The sequence below is a fragment of the Mesoplodon densirostris genome, chromosome X (assembly GCF_025265405.1).
Source record: "Mesoplodon densirostris isolate mMesDen1 chromosome X, mMesDen1 primary haplotype, whole genome shotgun sequence".
Lineage (NCBI taxonomy): Eukaryota > Metazoa > Chordata > Mammalia > Artiodactyla > Ziphiidae > Mesoplodon > Mesoplodon densirostris.
The window spans coordinates 98,184,689-98,200,473 of record NC_082681.1 but is presented as its reverse complement, the minus strand read 5'-3'; the positions used below and the strand labels follow the sequence as shown (position 1 = coordinate 98,200,473).

Below are 15,785 nucleotides of genomic sequence, written 5' to 3'. Positions count from 1 at the left end.
CAATGTGTCCAAATAAACCCAGCTCTCCTGAGGCAGAGCTGGTCCTCAAATCTCCAACCTGCTGATTCTCCATGGGGCCAACTGGATAATAAATGCTCTTGTATTAGTTTTAAAAATTATTCACTTTACCCTCCTACACTGTTGGTGGGAATGTAAGTTGGTGCAGCCGCTATGGAAAACAGTATGGAGGTTCCTCAAAAAACTAAAAATAGTGTTGCCATATGATCCAGCAATGTCACTCCTGGGAATATACCCAGACGAAACTCTAATTCAAAAAGATACACGCACCCCTATGTTCATAGCAGCACTATTTACAATAGCCAAGACATGGAAACCAGCTAAATGTCCATCAACAGATGAACGGATAAAGAAGATGTGTTACATATATGCAATGAAATACTACTCAGCCGTTATAAAGAATGAAATAATGCCATTTGCAGCAACGTGAATACAACTACAGATTATCATACTAAGTGAAGTCAGAAAGAGAAAGACAAATACCGTACGATATCACTTATATGTGGAATCTCAAATATGACACAAATGAACCTATCTATGAAACAGAAACAGAATCAGGGACATAGAGAGCAAACCGGTGGTTGCCAAGGGCAAGGGGGTGAGAGAGGGATGGAGTGGGAGGTAGGGGATAGCAGATGTAAATTTTTTTTGTTTTTGCTTTTTTGCTTGTCACTGTCAGCTTTTTCATGGCAGACTTTAGTAAGGGAGTTTCCAGGGAGAAGAGTGAGCTCTTCTAGCAATGACATTTAGGAAGAAAGAGGAGTTCCTGTGGTCGTTGGGCCAGCTAGCTATAGAAACTGGTCCCGAGTAGTCAATGGCTTGGAAATGGGGTAGATGAATTGCAAGATGCCCACATAATACAGTTAAGAAGTATGTGGATAAAAGTTCCTGGAAGCTGAAGTCTTCTTTATGGACAGAATCAACAGAACGTGCGTGGCAGAGTTGACCACAACGTCCCATCATAGCACGTTCTGACATTCAAATTAGACTTATTTATATGTGCCTCCTTGTGATTCCTTCAACTTGGTACTATGTTGATTATCTGTACACAGGGATTCTAAATTGAAACAACCTCACTCACATCACCACTATCACTCAGTTTTTGGAAACCCACAGCTTGGTCCAAATTTTTAAAAAGGTAATAGGCTAAAAGACAAAAAAAAGTCAACTAAGCTATCAGGCCTAATCGAGAATGGCTTAATATTATTCATTCTCTTCTTCGAACATTTTACTTAAGTGTTTTGTTAGTGCTACTAGCTCAGGGTTCCCACCACATGCATCAATTTGTTTATAGGCTTTAGATTCAAGAAGAGTATTCCGAGTGTATTCAAAAGAACCTACTTTCTTAAGATAATGTACACAGTATTTTTTAATATCTACGTTTTCGGTTCTCTGGTGCAAGATATTCTGCACCTGGGTGGTTTCAGGCCTCGACCAGGTAGCATGAATAGTAGGGAATGAGAACTTTCCCTCTGTTAGATCTTCACAAAAGCTTTTGTTTTCACTATATTCTTTGGAGTGTAGATTAACATAATCATCCCTAATTTGGAAAAACAGCCCAGGTGTATTCAGCAGTGGTTTAAATCTTCTTTATAATCAGAGAACAACTGCATGAGACCTACTGCTAATCCAAATAGTCCTCTTGTCTTTTGCAGCACCATTTCTGTAGGTATTGTCCCTTGTCCCTGATGGAGTTCTAAAAGCTGGCGAGTAAAAAGTTTTACTGCATCTGGGTGGTCAAGGGTTAAGACTTTCTCTAGGTCAAGAAAATGTACAGAGTTGGCAGAATTGATGACAGATGGAATTCCATAGATGCTGTGTGCCACTGGAAAGCCACATCGGAGTTTTGAGCTGTCTTCGACATCATCAATGAGTAAACTGGCATTATGCAACATTTCCGTCATTCAATGATAATCTGCAGCTTGTCTTTGGGAACTTTTAGCCAATGATTAATTGCCTGTGAAAGTTTGGTTCTCACTTGTTTACCTGGTAACTGAGGTAAGTACTTGTAAGGTTCTAGAAGAATTAATTGGGGTGTTTCCTGAGTCTTCTCCATTCTTTTTAAATTTCAAAGCTGATGGTTCGAGGATGATATCACAACTTTCACGCTGCGGGTCCAGGAGTAGTAGTCCCCAGCATCAACTTCCCACCTTAGAGTTCAGAACAAGGCTCCCCCGGATGCCTACATGAATCCCTCCCCTCACTTCACCATAGAACTCTCCACCCTGCTCAGCCACCAGCGACACTGAATTACTCAGTGCAAGAAAATGTGCCATCCCGGTCACACTCCAGATGTAAGATTTTATATATAGGATGGATAAACAACAAGGTCCTAGTGTATAGCTCAAGGAACTGTATTCAATATCTTATGATAAACCATAATGAAAAAGAATATTTTTTAAAAAGAATATATATATGTATAACTGAGTCACTTTGCTACACAGCAGAAATTAACACAGCATTGTGAATCAACTATACTTCAATAAAAAATAAAATAAATTCTGGTTTCAATACTTACTAGGTATGTGACCCTGGACAAATCACTTAACCTACCCATGTCATGATCTCTTCACCTATAAAATGGGGATGATGATAATGGCACGTACTGCACAACTATGAAGATTAAATGAGTCAATACTTGGCACATAGGTACTACTATTGTTATTACTCTTATTAATTCCAGGAATCCATGGCTCCAAAGTCAAGTGGTGGTTCAGCTACCCTCGTTGTGGCCCTGCTAAAAGATTTTAAGTATTGTTTTCTTTCTAAGCCAAACCTGCTTTCTAGTGGTATTCATTCAGGCAGTCCACGGGCCGATTACAAGAAGATGCTATTTGCATTTTACCAGATTACAGGAATCAACTCAATTAATAGACCTCATTAATTTCTCACTCTTAATCCATTTACACTAATATGCTTATTCCCTGGATGGACAGTTCCCCTAGCTATATTCATCGTTTTAATTTTATTATAGGTTTTAACATTATCTTCCTAATACCTTTCTTTGGCCCTGCTCCCTTAGGCTATGTTTTCTGATTTCATAAACCAAAAAGCACAGCGTTGCATGATGCGTGGCATGGGGGCCTTCCAAGGAGCTCAGAGAAGAAACATGGCAAACCCTCACAAATCTGGATTCCACTGACTCTGAACTTGTGATAATTTTGATGCAGGGTAAATGAGAAGTTTTTGGTATTATTAGAGGAGAAAGGTGTTGTGCTCAAATTTTGCCAGGTTGAACTTATTTTCTAGTTCTAGGTCTAAAATGAGGAGATAAGAACGGAAGCTTGAAAGGGCAGAAAAGCCCCATTTCCTTGAGGTAGACTTAGCCCAGTTTCAAGCTTGGACATACACACAGCAGGTAGAATTAGGAAATAAAAATTGTAAACCACTCTGAGAGGAAAGCCAAGTGACTAATTTTTTAAAAGGTATTTCTCATATTTTAATATAATGATACAACTTAGCATAGAAGGATAGATAGTTATTATGTCCTTACTGTATATCTTTTAAAAATTATTTATTTTTTTGAAGTATAGTTGATTTACAGTGTTGTGTTAATTACTGCTGTACAGCAAAGTGATTCAGTTATACATATATGTATACATTCTTTTTTTAATATTCTTCTCCATTATGGTTTGTCACAGGATATTGAATTTAGTTCCCTGTGCTATACACTAGGACCTTGGTTTTTATCCATCCTATATATAAAAGCTTACATTTTCTAGTCCCAACTTCTCACTCCATCCCCCCAGCCCCCTGCCCCTTGGCAACCACCAGTCTGTTCTCTATGTCCGTGAGTCTGTTTCTGCTTCATAGATAGGTTCATTTGTGCCATATTTTATATTCCACATATAAGTGATATCATATGGTGCTTGTCTTTCTCTTTCTGACATACTTCACTTAGTATGATAATCTCTAGTTGAATCCATGTGAAACCAAGATTTAAAATGTGTTCTAAACCATTAAACTACACGGCCTCTCTTCATCTATGCTGCCTCTGTTGTGAAGCAGGCTGGCAAAGAGGACAGGGCTGGCAGTAAAGGACAGTCTCTTTTCCATGGGTCAGAAAGATTTTGCCTGATGCTGTATTCATAAACCTATCTGGAAAAAAAAAAGGGTGAATCTTCAAACACAAATGGTTGGAAGAATTTGTCTTCTAATGAGAAAAAAACCAAAGTCTTTCTCCCCTTGTTAATTGATTCCCTCGTGGAGGACTGCATTATTCCATCACGTCCTCCCCGCCAGTATCCATATCCCTTGCCATGTAACTTTGCCGTTCTTCTCACTAGGGATGGCGTCTACTTCTCCTTTCCTTGACTTTAGCCTCAGCCATGTGATTCACTTTGGCCAAAGGGATATTAGCAAAAGTGAGACAAGCAGGGGCTTGAAATGTACTTGCACAGCTGGGCTGCTTTCCTTTTCTTGGTCATCTCCATGAGGATAACATACTCTGGGGAGCCGGCTGGTCCAAGAAGGAGGAGAGACAGGCAGAGCAGACCTTTGAGCCAACCCCTGCTGAGCCCAGCCTGCAGATGTGTGAGTGAAAATAGACGATTGTTGTTTTAAGGCACTGGATTTTGAGGTGGTTTGTTTTACAGTAAGATTGTGAGAATAACTGATGGATAACCCACTCATTTGCTTTTTTATTTTAGGTCCCAATTCCTCCCACCCATGAAACACACTCAGACACACTCACCTATATTTAATTATAGCAAATACAACCATCTTTCCCTCTTCCATCCCCTTTCTCCTTAATATGGCTTTATACCACCACACTCATCTTTTTTTTTTCCTCCTTAGTACTTCTGACACACTTCTGCCTGATCCACCACCACCTCTGTGATGGGATTGGTGGCACCGTGACCCTGGAGGTAACACAACAGATCACCGTTCCTCTCTACCCTTATGTACACTGCTGTCTTACTGGTAAAATAATTCAAACAAGTATCTTCAGAAGGAAAATACAGAGGCTAGTTTTCAAAAGCCAACTACTCACTGATTCTCTTAGTCTAGTTTATGAAGTGATTCTAAGGGACCGTACAAAATTTCCAACCAGTCTGAACTTAATCAATCACCACCTGTCCCTTTTCAGTAAATGTGCCTATAGCAGTCATGGACATTTTGGTGGAAACTTCAGTCACTCTTCTAAAAGGATATTGTGCTTAAGTTACTCTTCCAAAAGTATTTATATTCAATTTATGTTTAAATAATTTCAAACACACTCAGAAAAGTTGCAAGAATAATACAAGGAAATCCCAAACAACCTTCACCCACTTTCGGCAATTAACATTTTGCCACATTTGCTTTATCATTGTCTCTTTTTCTTTCTCTATTTTTTCCTGACCCTTTTGAGAGTAAATTGCAGATATCATGTCCCCTTGCCCCTAAATTCTTCAGTGTGCGTTTCCTAACAGCAAGGACATTCTTTTTTTGCATAATCACAGCTAAAACTTAATCTTGATTTCATGCTCTAATCTGATATACGATCTGTATTCAAATTTTGCCAATTTTCCCAATAATATCCTTTATGGCATATTTTCCCCTTCTTTGGATTCCCTGAATCCAATTCAGGATCATAGATGGCAATTAATTGTCACATCTCATCTCTTTAGCCTCTTTTTTTTTTTTATGTTTTTAGTTCTTTTATTTATTTATTTTAAATTTATTCATTTTATTTATTTTTGGCTGTGTTGGGTCTTTGGTGCTGCGCGCAGGCTTTCTCTAGTTGCGGGCGAGCGGGGGCTACTCTTCGTTGTGGAGCGCGGGTTTCCCATTGCAGTGGATTCTCTTGTTGCAGAGCATGGGCTCTAGGCTCGCAGGCTCTAGAGCGCAGGCTCAGTAGTTGTTGCGCAGGGGCTTAGTTGCTCTGTGGCATGTGGGATCTTCCCGGACCAGGGCTCGAACCTGTGTTCCCTGCATTGGTAGGCAGATTTTTAACCACTGTGCCACCAGGGAAGCCCTCTTTAGTCTCTTTTAATCTAGAACAGCTCCTTAGCCCCTCCTTGGCTTTCATGAGCTCGACATTTTGGAGTAGTTCAGGCCAGTTATTTCCTAAAATGTCTTTTAATTTAGTATTATCTGAGGTTTTCTCAGGGTTAGATTGGGGTTATGCATCTTTAGCAGGAATACTACATAGGTTGCATTTACATCTTAAATTCTGTTTCTAATTGTGATGAAAACAATATGCAATATAATTTAAAGACTCTAGCAGGTGAAGAATTATTACTGAGAGAGGGAGAAGTTGGCCATTCTCCCTCTATTTTAAGCCAGTATTATTCCTCTGTGGTATATTCATTGTGCTCTAGAAGAATAGTGCACTTTAACAAGAGCATACTGTAATTACTGTCCTGCAGTAATTACAGAAAGATTTTGGCTCTGTAAAAACTTTCTAAATGCTAGGGCCACAGGACGATGTTTTCAATTTTGTGAACTCCTTAACTCTGAACACCTCTGCTGAGGAAGGCAGGGATCCATGGTCAGTTAGGCATCAGACCAGGATAGTACTAGATGACCACTAAGGTGCTTTCTGACCCTGACATGTGTCCCAGGAAAGCTAAGGTCTGCATTCACTCTAACTTTCTAATTGCAGGCAAGGATATCACTCTTTGAATTAACAGGAATTTTTTTAGTATATTAAGAGTCTACATATCATATGAAAAGATGCTCAATTTTCTAAAAATTTTTAAAATGTAAATTAAAACTGTGCTAAGATGCCATCTTTTACCTATGAGATTAGCAAAAATCTAAAAATTTAATAACACCCTGTGTTGGTGAGGACATGGGAAAATAAACACACTCATGTATTACTGGTGAAAACACAAATTGGTATATAACCTCTCTGGAACGTAATTTAGTAATGACTATCAAAATTGTAAATGTATTTGCCCTTTAATGAGCAACTAAGTTTGGGGGGAATTTATTCTACAGCTATACTTGCACAAATGGAAGATGATATAAGTACAAGATTACTCTCAATGAAGCTCCATTTGTAATTGCAAAAGATTAAAAATAATACAAATGTCCATCAGTAGGGAAATAGTTAAATAAATGTTTATTTACTCATCCAATGGAATACCATGCAGATGTCCAAAGAAAGGTGGTAGGGGGAAAGCTCGCTAGGTACGGATTTAGAAAGAGCTCTACATAGCAACACTATTAAGAGCCAAGACCTGGAAACAACCTAAATGTCCATCGACAGATGAATGGATAAAGAAGTTGTGGTATATATATATATATATATATATATAATGGAATATTACTCAGACATAAAAAAGAATGAAATAACGCCATTTGCAGCAACATGGATGGACCTAGAGATCATCATACTAAGTGAAGTAAGTCAGACAGAGAAAGACAACTACCATATGATATCACTTATATGTGGAATCTAAAATGTGACACAAATGAACATATCTACAAAACAGAAACAGACTCACAGACATAGAGAACAGACTTGTGGTTGCCAAGGGGGAGGGGATGGGGGATGGAGGGATTAGGAGTTAGGGATTAGCAGATGCAAACTATTATATGTAGAATGGAAAAACAACAAGGTCCCCCTGTATAGCACAGGGAACTATATTCAACATCTTGTAATACACCATAATGGAAAAGAATATGAAAAAGAATATATATATATGTATAAATGAATCACTTTGTTGTACAGTAGAAGTTAACACAACATTGTAAATCAACTATACTTCAACTAAAAAAAGAAAGAGCTCTAAAACATATTAAGTGGAAAAATACAAGTTTTTATATGTAGCACCATTTTTATACTATTCTATCTTTGGTATAAAAGGGAGGGGACTCAAAGTCGATATGTATATTTGCTTGTATGTCCACATATAAACTAAGAACCTTAGTGAGCGGAGTTCTTGGCAGATGGTGGTCAAGGATTAGCAAGAGGCTTTCACTGTCTATCCTTTGTACTTTCAGGTTTTTGAACCACACAAATGCATTACCTATCCAAAAACTAAATTTAAAAAGAAATAAACAGAATGAACAGAAAATGGTAAAATCAAAACAAACAGAAAAGAATCTATGTTTCCCTTCCTGCTAACCTGGAGTTATGAGTGCCAGAGGCAACTTTCTAGCACTTAGGACTTTTTCTCTGTTAACTATGATAATGTGAGCCCCAGGTATAAAAGGCATTCTCAGCAGTGTGTGTATGTGTGTGTGTGTGTGTGTGTGTGTGAGAGAGAGAGAGAGAGAGAGAGAGAGTGCGCGCGCGCGCGCGAGAGAGAGTCTAAATTTATTTTCTTCCAGGAAACCAAATCCCAATTCATTTATATAAGCATGGTGTAGTCACCCCTGTTGACGCTGTACGCAAATCCCCTTGGGATCCCTTTTATATTTTGAGAGCTCTCACCATTCCCAACTTCTGTGTGCTCTGCTTATAATGGCCTGCACCTGTGACACTCTTTGGAGACCTGCCCTTGGGCTGGTCCAGCTACTTTGCTCTCTAGAGCAGAGAGCAAGAAACGCCTGGAAATTTACTTCCCCCGGGGCAGACTTAACCAGTGATTTACCAGTGCAAGAGTATGAAATCCTAGCTCCTTGCCTCTGATCTGAACAAACATGGAGGTATAATCTATGTTCTAGAGCTCCTCACAATATCGGGCTGTGGCTGGGACTTTTTGCTTGAAACTGCACATTTCCTTGCTTGAAATTGCACATTTCCTTGGCTTCTTTCCCTTCCAGGCTTTACTTCTCCCACACCCTTACTGGTTTCTCCTAGGAATATTTTTTTCATAAGTCATTTGTATGTGAACCCATGTCTCAGGATCCCTTTCTGAAGAACATGACCAAAGACATATGATTTATTTGATTTGGAGTGGCTGTAACATGACACCAAAATTTGATTTTTCCCAACAAATAGATTTGAGAAATTGGGGTATCATTATTATAAATTCCAAACCCACATTTCATACATTGAAAATACTCCAGATGATACCTCATTATGCAATTATTTTATGACATAGAATAATTTAAATAACTTGCTTCTATGAGCAAATGGGTTTTACCACACACCTAATCATATTACCAATTTAGTTAACGCAGTAGTCCTGCCCTTAGGGTCTAGTATTTTAAAAGACTGTAAATGGAATTTACAATGTTTCAGGAAGACCAACATGGAGGTAACAAAAGAAACAATTTCCTACATCATCTTGGGTTATCTGCTAACCTCCTGAAACATGAGATCTTATTACTCCTATCATTATTTTTGCCTGCCTACCTAAGGATGTCATGAAAGCTCAGAGTAGAACACAGCTAATTTAACAACTGCATATTTGCATTTCTCCCTGTAAAAGCTTGTTTTCTCAAATATAACACATCTTTTCTCTTACAAAAGAACCAGTTTCCTGGACAACATTTTCTATTTCTCCCTTCCCCATAAACACCACCATGGTATCTGGAATTTTCCTACATGTAAGGGCTTTGGTCAAATGTTTGACTGTTTTAAGAAGCATCCGTAGTACAGCAAATGACAGAGAGAACATCCTGGTCCTTTACAGGCTTCCAGTCTGAAATAAGAAGGATTAACATCTAGATGAGAGGCCAGTAAACTACAGACTCCAGGCCAAACCTAGCCTACTGCCTGTTTTTGTATCACCCCATGAGCTCAGAATAATTTTTACATTTTTAAATCATTGAAAAAAATTCAAAAGAAGAATATCATTTTATGACAAAAACTATGTGAAATTCAGATTTCAGTGTCCATAAATAAAGTTTTGTTGGAACACTCCATCACTCACTCATTTTGCATATTGTCTATGGCTACTTTCAGTTGAGTAGTTGCAACAGAGACGGTGTGGCCCTCTGTGGTCGGGAAAACAGTGCCTTATCCCTGGAACCTGTGAATCTGTGAACTTACATGGCAAAGGAACTTTGCAGATGTGACTAAGGTTACGGATATATTTTTTTAATTGAAGTGTAGTTGATGTACCATATTATATAACTTACAGGTGTGCAATACAGTGATTCACAATTTTTAAAGGTTAGACTCCATTTATAGTTATTACAAAATGTTGGCTATATTCCCCGTGTCGTACAATACATCCTTGTAGCTTGTTTTATACCTAGTAGTTTGTACCTCTTAATCCCCTACCCCTATATTGCCCCTCCCTCCTTCCCTCTCCCCACTGGTAACCACTAGTTTGTTCTCTATACCTGTGAGTCTGCTTCTTTGTTGTTATATTCACTAGTTTGTTGTATTTTTTAGATTCCATGTATAAATGATATCCTACAGTATTTGTCTATCTCTGTCTGACTTTTGCTAAGTGAAATAAAGTTACAGGCCTTGAGATGAGGAAATTGTCCTAGATTATCTAGGTAGGTCCAATCTAATTATATGAACTCTTAAAAGCAGAGAATTTTCTCCAGTTGGAGTCAGAGAGATGTGACAGGAGGGAAAGTCAGAGAGATTCAAAGTATGTGAAGGATCTGGTGTGCTGTTGCTGGTTTGAAGATGGAGGGGACAACAGAACAAGGACTGTAGGCTGTGTTAAGGAGCTGAGAGAAGCTGACAGCCAGCAAGGAAGTGGGGGCATCTAGCCATATTGGACTGGATTCTGCCAGCCACCTGAATGAACTGAAAAGCAGATTCTGCCCTCAGAGCTTCCAGGAACATGGCCTAGCCACCACCTTGACTTCTGTCTTTTGAGATGCTAATGTGCTGAGCTCCACAGTGCTGGTCTTTTAACCAAAGAGCTATGAGGTTATAAATGAGTATTAATTTTAAGCTGCTAAATTTTGATAAAGTAACCGGATTAAGCCCCAGATGAAGTTACTCATGCTAAGCTCCATGTCAGCAAACCAAACTAACTTAACTAAGTTTCTATGCTCGGATCTTCTGGAAAAGGAAGGCCTAAGTCAGCCAATCAGCGCTTGCCTGCTCTGCACAAGATACCTGACCTGGTCCAACACTCCCCTTTTCACCATATAACCAATCAGCAAATGCCTAGTATGACTTCCTTGTCCCTGCTCACTTTGGTCCATAAAAATCTCTCACCGTGTACAGTACTTTGGAGCTCCTTTCTATCTGCTAAAGTGGATGCTGCCTAATTCATGAATCACTGAAGAAAAGCCTTCTAGATCAGTACATTGTCTGTGGAAAATTTTAACAGTTTGTAGTAACTTGTTTCAGCAGGAATAGGAAACGAATACTTCCTCAAACCCTAAAATATTTGCTATCTGGCGTTTTCCAGATAAATTTTGCCAAACATTGATCTGAATCCTTATTCTCAAAATTGTGGGTGCTCAGACCAGCAGCATTGGTATTACTCTAGAGCTTGCTAGAACTGCAGAATCTCTTAATTAACCAGGTGGAAGGGAATCTTTCACAACGTATATCAAATTACCAGAATGTGCACTTTAAATATCTTACAATTTTATGTCAATTATCCTCTATAAAGCTGAAATTAAACAAATAAAAGTTAAAAAAATAAGAAACCTCAATACCCATATGATGTATGTCCATTATGTGAGTTCACACACACACACACACAAAGGAAATGCAGAGTCTCAGACCTCACTGAGACCTACTGAATCAGAATCTGCATTCTAACAAGATCCTTAGGGGATTCTTTTGCACCTTAAAAAAATCTGAGAAGCACTCATCTAGAGCTCATTTTGCTGTTGTCTTAGCTGTTACCAAGATGATCTTAGCTGCCTTTGTCAGGATAGAGAGTTGAGCAGAGATGTACACAGAAATAACGTTAGAGGAAAGCTGGAAGTTGGACTTGGCTGGCTATTTTATAATTATCACAGTCATCAGCATCCTCATCTTCATCCTCGGCATTATCATAACCACATTCATCATCATGCCAAAGCAGCATCAAGAACCCGCTTCTGGCACCTGCACTGCAATTATTGCCTATTTTACTTGACTCTTTCAACTTCCCAGAAAGCCACTTTATTAGTTCCTTAGGGCTCCTGTAACAAAGCACCACAACTAGATAGCTTCAGATAACAGAAATTTATTCTCTAACAGGTCTGTAAGCCAGAAGTCAGCAATCAACATGTTGGCAGTGTTGGTTCCTCCTGGAGACTCTAAGGAAGAATCTGTCCCATGCCTATCTCCTAGTTTCTGGGGTTTGCTGGCAATCCTTGGCTTTCCTTTACTAATACATGCATCACTCTAATCCCTGCCCCCACCTTCATATCATCTTCTCCTCTGTGTCTCCACTCTCCCTCTGCCTGTCTCTTATAAGAACACCCGTTATTGGATGTAGGGGCCACTCTAAATCTAGAATACTATCATCTCAAGATCCTTAACTTAATTACATCTGCAAAGACCATTTTGCTAAATAAAGTCACATTCACAGGTTCTTGGGGGGTGGAGTGAGGGTTTTTGGATGTGGACATATCTTTTCAGAGGCCACCATTCAACCCACTAAAACCACCATTAAGGACCATAAGTTGGCTAATCAAAGCTAAGGTGACTCACTGCAGTGAGGACAAACCCATCCTTACTGAGTCTTAATGAGTGTCTCAAAAGGGGGAAATGAGCAGAGGTTAGTTATAGGGTTTTAAGGTGTGGAGTGGGTGATTTTAAGAGGAGTCTTGCAAGGTGGAGTATTGATTGGGATTGGGCAGAGTTTTATGACATAATAAATTTGGATTGGAGAACACAGTGAGGAGAGCCTTGATGATCAAGCTTGTCACTTAACGACCTGAGTTTCCACAAAGATAAATTTCTTCTGGGCCTTAGGCTCCATCTTCTATACAATGAAAGTCTTGCTGGAAAGTATGCAGATGAAGCCTTTGCAGTCATTTATACCTCAACAGGGATGAGTTTGTCTGATAGCTTTCAGAGAGTTCAATTCGATAGAGTAAAATGAACTTCAACCATGATCCAGGCTAAAGGAGAAGGAAACCTTACAGATAGCCAGATCCTTTATTTGGTTATCCAGCCAGGCTACGTTTTTCCCTGCAGTAAAGCAAAATTCCAGTCTCTCAGTATTCAGCTGGTACTGCTCATATGTTAGATGTAACTGAGAAAAAAAGTGTATGTTCTATGCAGTTATGTATAGGTACCACTTTAAAAATAGAATATTAACCTTGTTTACTTATTCATTATCCATTTTCTTCTACTGGAACATATTCTTTCTTCATAAGGGACTTTGGTCTTGTTCATCATTCCAACCCTAGAACTCTTTCCTGGCACAAATGAAGTGCTTGATAAGTATTTGTAGGATAGATGAAAATAGACTATAGCTATTTGGATAAATACATTAAAATACTATAGGATATATATGGACAAAGGAGTCAGGCAGAAAATGTCTCTTGCTTGTTTATATCTTGAAGGTCAAATAAGTCAATTTCTAGTTAAGATACATTCAAATCCCACTGATTATGATAGTAGGGGTGTTTTGGAAGAGAAAGGTGGTAATAGAAGTTTGAAATAGAAATATGCAATTTGGTTCCTATTCTATTTTTAGAAGATTTAAGGTAGGGTGAACTATAACTGCATCTAAACTGCAGGATGAAGATAAACCTCTGAAACCAAATCAGAACATATAGAATCCAAACCGTTTTTCATTACAAAAATGGAAGTCAGTTTGTAGGATCCTCTTTAAAGCAGCTAGTATGTATTAAGGCAGAGGAAATTATTATAATGATTGATTTTAATTTAGTACAAGTCTGTCTTTAATAAATGAAATTTTCTCTCTCTTAAAAGAAATCTAAAATATCTTGGAGAGGTTGTCAAGAGACGAGAGAGCTAAGCTTTGCCGGAAAAAAAGAGAATGATGTTCTTATGGGGAATTCTGAAGAGTATTAAAATTGACTAATTCATTAGAAGAGACTTTTGTGAGCTTATTACAAGTTCTTCATTATTGCAGTTCTTCCAAAAGGGCTTAAAAGGCTTTTTAATGCAAAATGAACAGTACATCTTGCTTTGATGTTTCCTAAATATCTGACTTTTTAAAAATAGAATAAGTAGATATAAAAGCCATACATATCTTCAGTTTCCCCAATGATTTTAAATATTATTTTCTATGATTCAGATAGTTCATCAATTTGTTCATTGCTATTTTACTTTGTTCCATAAGATCTTTGTCGCATACACAAAATATTTGTATTAGTCTGTGCAAACATGCTTTGTTAACTTCTTTTTTCTGCAGCTTTGAGATATAATTGACATACAGCACTGTATTTTAACATATACAGCCTAATAATTTGGTTTACATACATCATGAAGTGATTATCACGATAAGTTTAGTGAATATCCATTATCTCATATAGGTACAAAAATTAAAGAAATAGAAAAAATATATTTTTCTTTCTTGTGATGAGAACTCAGGATTTCCTCTCTTAACAACTTCCATGTATAACATACAACAGTGTTAATTATACTTATCATGTTGTACATTACATCCCTAGCAGTTAGTTATCTTATAATTGGTAGCTTGTACATTTTGACTATCTTCATCCAATTCCCCTCGCCCCCCTCCCCACTTTTAACATACTCCAAGTTTACAATAAAATTCAATCCTTCTCTGATATATTAGCACCATCACAATTGCCTCATTCTTTGACAGGACCATGGTTCATTGCAAAACTATGTAAATGCAAGAAAAGGATCTTCTTTTTCCTCACTGCTTAGTTGCTGTTGGGTCAACTCCCCAGGGATCTGATGCACTGAAGGCTATTTGAAAACCTGCCTTGAAAAGATACTCAGCATCGCTAATTATTAGAGAAATGCAAATCAAAACTACAATGAGGTATCACCTCACACCAGTCAGAATGGCCATCACCAAAAAGTCTAAAAATAATAAATGCTGGAGAGGGTGTGGAGAAAAGGGAACACTTCTACACTGTTGGTGGGAACGTAAATTGGTACCACTATGGAGAACAGTATGGAGTCTCTTTAAAAAGCTAAAAGTATAACTACCATATGATCAAGCAATCCCACTCCTGGACATATATCCAGAAAAGTTAAAAACTCTAATTTGAAAAAATACATGAACTCCAACGTTCATAGAAGCACTATTCACAATAGCCAAGACATGGAAGCAGCATAAATGTCCATCAACAGATGAATGGATAAAGAAGATGTGGTATATACATACATATACATATATATATGTATATATATACAGTGGAATATTATTCAGCCCTATAGAAGAATGAAATAATACCATTTGCAGCAACATGGATGGACCTAGAGATTATCATACTAAGTGAAGTAAGGCAGACATAGAAAGACAAATATCATATGATATGATTTACATGTGTAATCTGAAAAAAATTATACAAATGAACTTATTTACAAAACAGAAACAGACTCACAGACTTCGAAAACAAACTTATGGTTACCAAAGGGGAAAGGGGGGTGGGGAGGGATAAATTAGGAATTTGGGAGTAACATATACACACCACTATATATAAAACAGATAAACAACAAGGACCTACTGTATAGCACAGGAAACTATACTCAATATTTTGTAATAACCTATATGGGAAAAGAATCTGAAAAAGAATATATATATATATATATATATATATATATATATATATATATATATAATATATAAAACTGAACCACTTTGCCGTACACCTGAAACTAACAAAGCATTGTAAATCAACTTTACTTCAACAAAAAATAATTTTTTAAAGAAAGAAGTACCTTAAAAAAAAACAAGAAACTGTCTTACATGCAAACCTTGCATCTTCTCTTAAAAAGGTTTTGATTTATATGCCCCCAAATGATTTACATCCTCCATGTAGTCACTGTTCAGAAAAATTATACAAAATTTACAGACAAG

General features: G+C 37.8%; 1 pseudogene; it reads right to left on the bottom strand.

Annotated features, from left to right (window-relative positions):
• Window positions 1–1,221: 1,221 nt before the first annotated feature.
• On the bottom strand, window positions 1,222–2,074 carry LOC132482631 (geranylgeranyl pyrophosphate synthase-like; annotated as a pseudogene).
• Between the last annotated feature and the right edge of the window lie 13,711 nt (window positions 2,075–15,785).